Genomic DNA, 6000 nt, shown 5'->3' on the forward strand with positions numbered 1-6000 from the left:
CTCCTGGGATCCCTCCCGGGATGGAGGCAGAACTGTAAGGATAAAAGTCAGAAAGAAACTCACGGGTTGAGATAAAAACAGTTGAATAATTAAGAAAAAATAATAGTATTTTTTTAAATGTTAAGGAAAAGAGAGGAAAAAAGGGAAATAAAAACACCCAGCCAGTGCCTAAGCAGCGGCTCCCCTGCATTTTCGCCTTCAGTTTATTGCTGACCATGATGTCCCGTGGTGTGGGACATCCCTTGGCTCAGTTGGGGTCAGCTGTCCCAGCTCTGTCCTCTCCCAACTCCTTGTGCACCCCCAGGCTCCTTGGGGTGGTGTGAGGGGCAGAGAAGGCCGTGGTGCTGTGTAAGCCCTGCTCAGCAATGGCTAACACATCCCTGTATTATCAGTACTGTTTCCAGCACAAATCCAAAACACAGCCCTGTAGCAGCTACCGTGAAGAAATTTATCTCAACCAGAACCAGCACAGCTCCTAATGCCGTAGTTCTGTCTGTTTTAAAAGGAGATTTAATAGGAACCTCCAGAAAACAATTCAGCCACAGATTGAAGTAGCATTTGGTGACCAGCTTAGACCTGGACATGTAACACTTGGTTATCTCCAATGAAGTGAAGTGGTTCTCAGTGTGGGCCTGTGCCAATGGATATTGAGGTCTCCAACGTTACTGAGTGGCACTGAAACAGGAGTTAAGCAGTTTGGCCAAATTAAGACAGGCTCCTCACTCTTGATTAAGATCAGTGCACAGAGCTGTACCCCCATCTGTCTAAACAGGCATCTGCTGAGCTGGTTTTCTTTCTCTGGTAAGAGAGTGTAAGATTATGTTCAAGGATCTGCTCTGTCAAGTGCAGTGAATTACCTTCATCCTGTTTTTCGTCAGGTCCTTACTTGACCTTGGTACATAAAACTTCCCTACTGGATAAAAGCTGATTTAGCTGGAATGTTGATATTTAAAAGCAATAAGATTCTTAATAAACAACAGTCAAGCTTTGCAACAGGACAGTCAGTATGTGCATGGATTGACGAGTTCCAGATTTACCTCATCCCCAACAGTGGCCTGACCAAAAGGACTAATCCTGCCCCAGCAGGAAGCTGCAGTTCTGCCAACTGTTTATCTATCAACATCTTTATAAAAACTGTGTTCTTTGGCCTTCATTCTTCTACATCTGTTAACAGGCAGGTGTTCCGGTAATGACCTTTTAAATCTTCTGATTATACAAATTACTTAATGAATATGTAAATAAGTTCCTTTTTTTCTGCTTCTCAGTCTCTCAGTATTTGCTCATATTATTAGATGATAAAAGAATCCAAAATTACTGCCTTGTTTTTCCTCAGTGTATAATTTTGCTTTTTCAGTTTTCATGGGATTCATGTACAGATGTAATATCCCTGCATCTGAAAGAAATAAAGGTCCTTCCATCAACATCAGAAATATGCAGATTTCTTCTGAATAACTCAGAGGTGATACTGCTAGGAAGGGTAAGAAAATGTAAAGATAAGCCTTTGTCCTCCTGGAGGCTGGTACTCAAGTGGTTCTCAAGAGTGTTGAAATAATTTTCTTTTAGTCATGCAGCTGGTGTACAGATTTCAGCTCAATTTCTACTCCAGCTCTACTATAACTGCTCTGACAAGGAAAAACATTGGCTTTCTGCAACACAAATAATGATGTTCTTGGAATTCCTTGAGCCAAGGTCTGTTAGGGCTTTCTCGTTAGGCCTTTGTGGCAAATTTCACAAGAATATCGTAGCAGTTCTAGGTTTTACTTGCTGTTCTCATTGCAGAGTTTAATCTTGCAAAATCTTAAATCTTTACATTTTCCTTCTGCTTGGAAGATGTAAGTAAATAGGATGTTTCTTAGGCTGAGTTATCTTTTGTAAACCTGTAAAACAGATTTGTTTCATCTTGTTAATCAAAAGTGCTGTTGGGGAAGAGGTGTTGTTCTTTGGGTTTTGTTATGGGATAACCTTGGCATTCAGCCACACAATCCTAACTGTACATCTGAAAACTGCCCATAATCTTAAAAGAGACTCTTGAGATCTCTTCAGCTTTTTCAAGAAGTTGAATCTGACTTTGATTAATAAAATTACTTGAAAAATGGGCAAGAAAACACCAAAGATACTCCTTTGAGCAACTGGCATTGGCAGTCACCGGTAACAAGGAGCCACCTGAAGAAAAAATGTTCTAGTCACAGTTGTACCCATAAATGGTGGGTCTGTAGCTCTTCCCTTTGTGCATATACATTCAGTGTAAATGATGCTGAAGAAAGCAACAGCTTTGAATTATTTGCAGTAATCAACATTATCTGTAAGGACTTGTGCCTTTTTTCTTTTTGATGACAATGTTCATTTGCTCTGTTGTCTGGCTGGGAAACAAAGCCCAGCATCTGTCATCTATCACAGCTTCAACTTGTGAGCTAAGGAAAAACCAGGAGAAACTCTCAAGCTTCTTCCTTAGCAAGTAAGTGTCTTCAGGTATGTATCCAAGCACACAAACTTTCAGATTTGCCAAGGAAATGAAAAAATATCCACCTTGCACCTGCTGTTTACTCCCTGAGAGCTACAACTCACTTTGCATTTAAACTCCAGTGTGCTGCTGCTCTCAAGTGCTTTGAGGTCTTCTGACTTACAGAAGGAAATCAGAGAGACTAATTTTGACAAAATCTTTCACCTTAGTTTGAAAATGCTTCTGGTAATGACTGTGATGTGAAATCATCAGACACACCAGCAATCTTCTCATATTGGCTGGTCTGTGTTGTGTGAACCAAGACCAACCAAGTGTCCAGCGGTGCCTGTGCCAGGAGCACCTGTCGTGGCAGCTGCCCATTCTGGAGAGAAGAGCTTGGCTTAGGACTGGCACCTTGACGAGTAGCTGGCCAAGGGCAGCTTCAGGAACAGCTGCAGAACTTCCCATAGGCAGACAGCAGTCCTTCAGGTTCATTTAGCCCTTGCAAATAGGGACAGGTCTTGCCTAATCTACTTCAGATAAGAACTGTGTAGCTGTGTGGCTGCTTGTCTGAGCACGACCCCATGCACAGTTCCCAGGCGTCAAACAGTGATGGAGTTTTAGCTTTCGTTTACTCAGCAATCACTGGGGTTTTTTCACTGGGTTAGGGTGTTCAGCATAGATGTGTTCTTGGTCTTCTCTAATCAAAGCAAGTCATTTGTCTGTCTAGTTCCACATCGTGGTTCTGGAAAATGTGCAGAAATGATGTGCACTAGCACTGAGGAAACCTTAGCCATGGAAATCCACTCTCTATTATTATCAGTCAGCATTTTTTTGAAAACAGTGTGGCAGGAGGAGTTCTGTTACCATCATTTCCTTACTGCTCATGGCTCTAGGAAGTAGAAACTGTTACTGGCCTGTTTCTCCTGTGTCACCGTTTTTAACCACAGGACTACTTTGTTCTTTGCTTATTTTTTGTACTGTCTTTAATGAAAATATTAAATAAGATGCCATTCCAAAACATCATTAGTAATTCCTTTTCAGCCTAATCTAGTTCCCTCTTCCGTTCAGTTAGTTCCTTACCCATTTTACACCTATAATAAATCCTTGTCTTGGGTTAATACATTTTTATTATGCTGCAGTAGCAGATACTTTGCTTCACATTTTAAGCAGGTACATTTTAGCAGTTCTTGCTGGAAGATAAGTGAATCCTGTGTGGCCATATGCCCACATCAAAGGACATATAGGGTAGAACCAGCCCAGCCCAGCCTGTCTTTACCATGTGTAATGACATGTGCTTCCTGCCTTTGGGGGGAATAATTAATCCCCTAGATAAACTGTTTGTGTTAGCTCAACTTTCATCTGAATAAAGAATATTGATTTGGCTTTTTTCCCTTTTTTTTTCCTACTGTAGCCATCCTTACTTACCCATTTCCCAAAATGGTACCAGAGCACCAGCTTCATGGCGAGAAATTTATGCTTTGTGCACTTACCTTTCTGAAATCTTGCAATGGTTATTAAAAATAGGCAAGTATTAGCAACTTTATTTTCACAGAACAGCATCTAAAGGAAAAATACAGCATCTCTAAGAGCCTGCAAATTCAATTAGGCCAGTCTAGAAGAGTACTTAAAAACATAACCAAACAAAACCAAACCCCAGGTGACTCTAGTTCCTGCTCTGGGCTATTTAATGACTGTGTGAGTGAAGTCCTCCCACAGCTCCATTGAAGGAAAAGCTCCTTTGACTGAGTCAGCTCATTTTCCTGGTCACAGTGGCAAATGCTGATTCCTTTCTTACACCATTCTCTGTGGCTGGGCACTACTAATACATGGCATAAAGGAAAGGCTTTTACTCAGTATTTTCTCAGTTCTGCACAAAGGGAAGTTCTAAGGCTTGTCCTTTATTTGAAAACAGTCCTTTATTAAAAGGAACCACCATCCTTCCTGACAGAAATGGTTTCCTTTCTCTCATCTTCTGTCCCCAGATTCCCTCTCATGGACTGCTCTCTTCACCTGCAGGATGGTTCTGTCAAGTGCCTGAGCTGGTCACTGGGCTCAGCAGATGAGTCTGCCTCATGTACAGGGGCTGCTGGAGAATGCAGCAGTGACCACAACAGTATTCAAACTCAGGGATGGTAGCAAACATGTCTGAGATGTGCACTGTGTGGTGCACTCTATATCCCAAGAATATGGTTTTTAAATAAGAGAAGTTAAAGGTGGGTTTACCAACTGCCAGTGTTTATAGGATTTTTTCCCTTTTTCAGATGTCTGCTGTTGTCAGAACTTAAAAAGTTAAGGTTATACTAAGAGTGAAAAAGAAGGATATGCAATGAAATTGAGAACTGTTTGATGCAAGAAGATGAGAGAACTTATCAAGGGATCTGATTACAGCTTCCTGAGTCCATGATTGGATCTATGCTGGAATCGACAGCAGTGTTTGGCTCAGGAGCCATCCATCACAGGTCAGCCAGCCTCTGGGGGATTCTTATCTTCCCAGTTGAGATCATAGAGCCTTAAATTACCTGAGCAGCACATAGAGATCAGGGAATCTGGCTTGCAGTTTTTAATTTATCAGTGGATCATGATGCATTGATTGAATGCTTAAAAGCAGGCCTGTTTCAGCGTGATCTAATATTAGAAAGCACTCTGTGCTATCTGAGAGAGACTCTTCTGTGCAATTAGCACATCTAAACAGGTGTGATGCTTTTGGCTCTGGAAATGCATTGACTTTGTGGGGAAAAAAATATATGGAAACAGTTTTAGTTTTTTAGAGGCAGAAGCAAAGAATTCGTTTTTCACAAACCTATTGTGAAGACCATCTTTGTCCTTTTGGCTCTCAACCTTCCTGTTGCAGTTCCAGTTTAGGACAGCTCTTTTATCTCTAATTTATTCATCTGCTTATGAAAGAAAATGCCAGTTATTTTTATCCTAGTATTTTTTTCTGGCCGTGCTTAATATAATTCTTGCCAGTAAAATTTTATGCCTTTACCACTTTTTCACCATGATATTCCTTTCTTTCATTGGCAATATAGGAGATTACATGATAGAATACTAAACACCCCATCACACACCTCACAGCAAGAACCTTGTTCGTCTGTCTTATGATCATCTGGAGAAATTCCTTTTTGACAAAGTGGTGGAGTTTCCACCCCTGCCAGTGGATTTCTTTCAAGCACAGTGGGCCCCAGGCTGTGCCCGGGCTCCAGGCAGTTCCTTGGGAGGGAGACAGGGGACCTGTGAGGGCAGGAGCTCTCCTTGGCAGCCCTCCCTGCTCCTCTCTAGGCCACCTCTGTGTGGCTGCTGCTGCACAGCCCCCTCATCCCTTCCTTCACTGCCTGGGACCCCAGCACAGATCTTTGCTTTACTCCTCTTCCTTTGTTTTAAAATCTTTTACAGGGTAGGGGCTTCCAACCTCATCATAACTGTCTCACACTAGAGAGGCTGCCTGTGGGTTAGGATGCCATAAGGAGATATGAATTTTTAAACAGGAAGAGTTTTCAGTCACGGCCTGCCCTTTCCAAGCTGGCAGCCACTCCTTGGCTTTACTGAGTGCAGTGTCC

Source organism: Manacus candei, unplaced genomic scaffold, assembly GCF_025592945.1.
Source record: "Manacus candei isolate 608988 ecotype Guabito, Panama unplaced genomic scaffold, ASM2559294v1 h1tg000089l, whole genome shotgun sequence".
In the NCBI taxonomy this organism is placed as follows: domain Eukaryota; kingdom Metazoa; phylum Chordata; class Aves; order Passeriformes; family Pipridae; genus Manacus; species Manacus candei.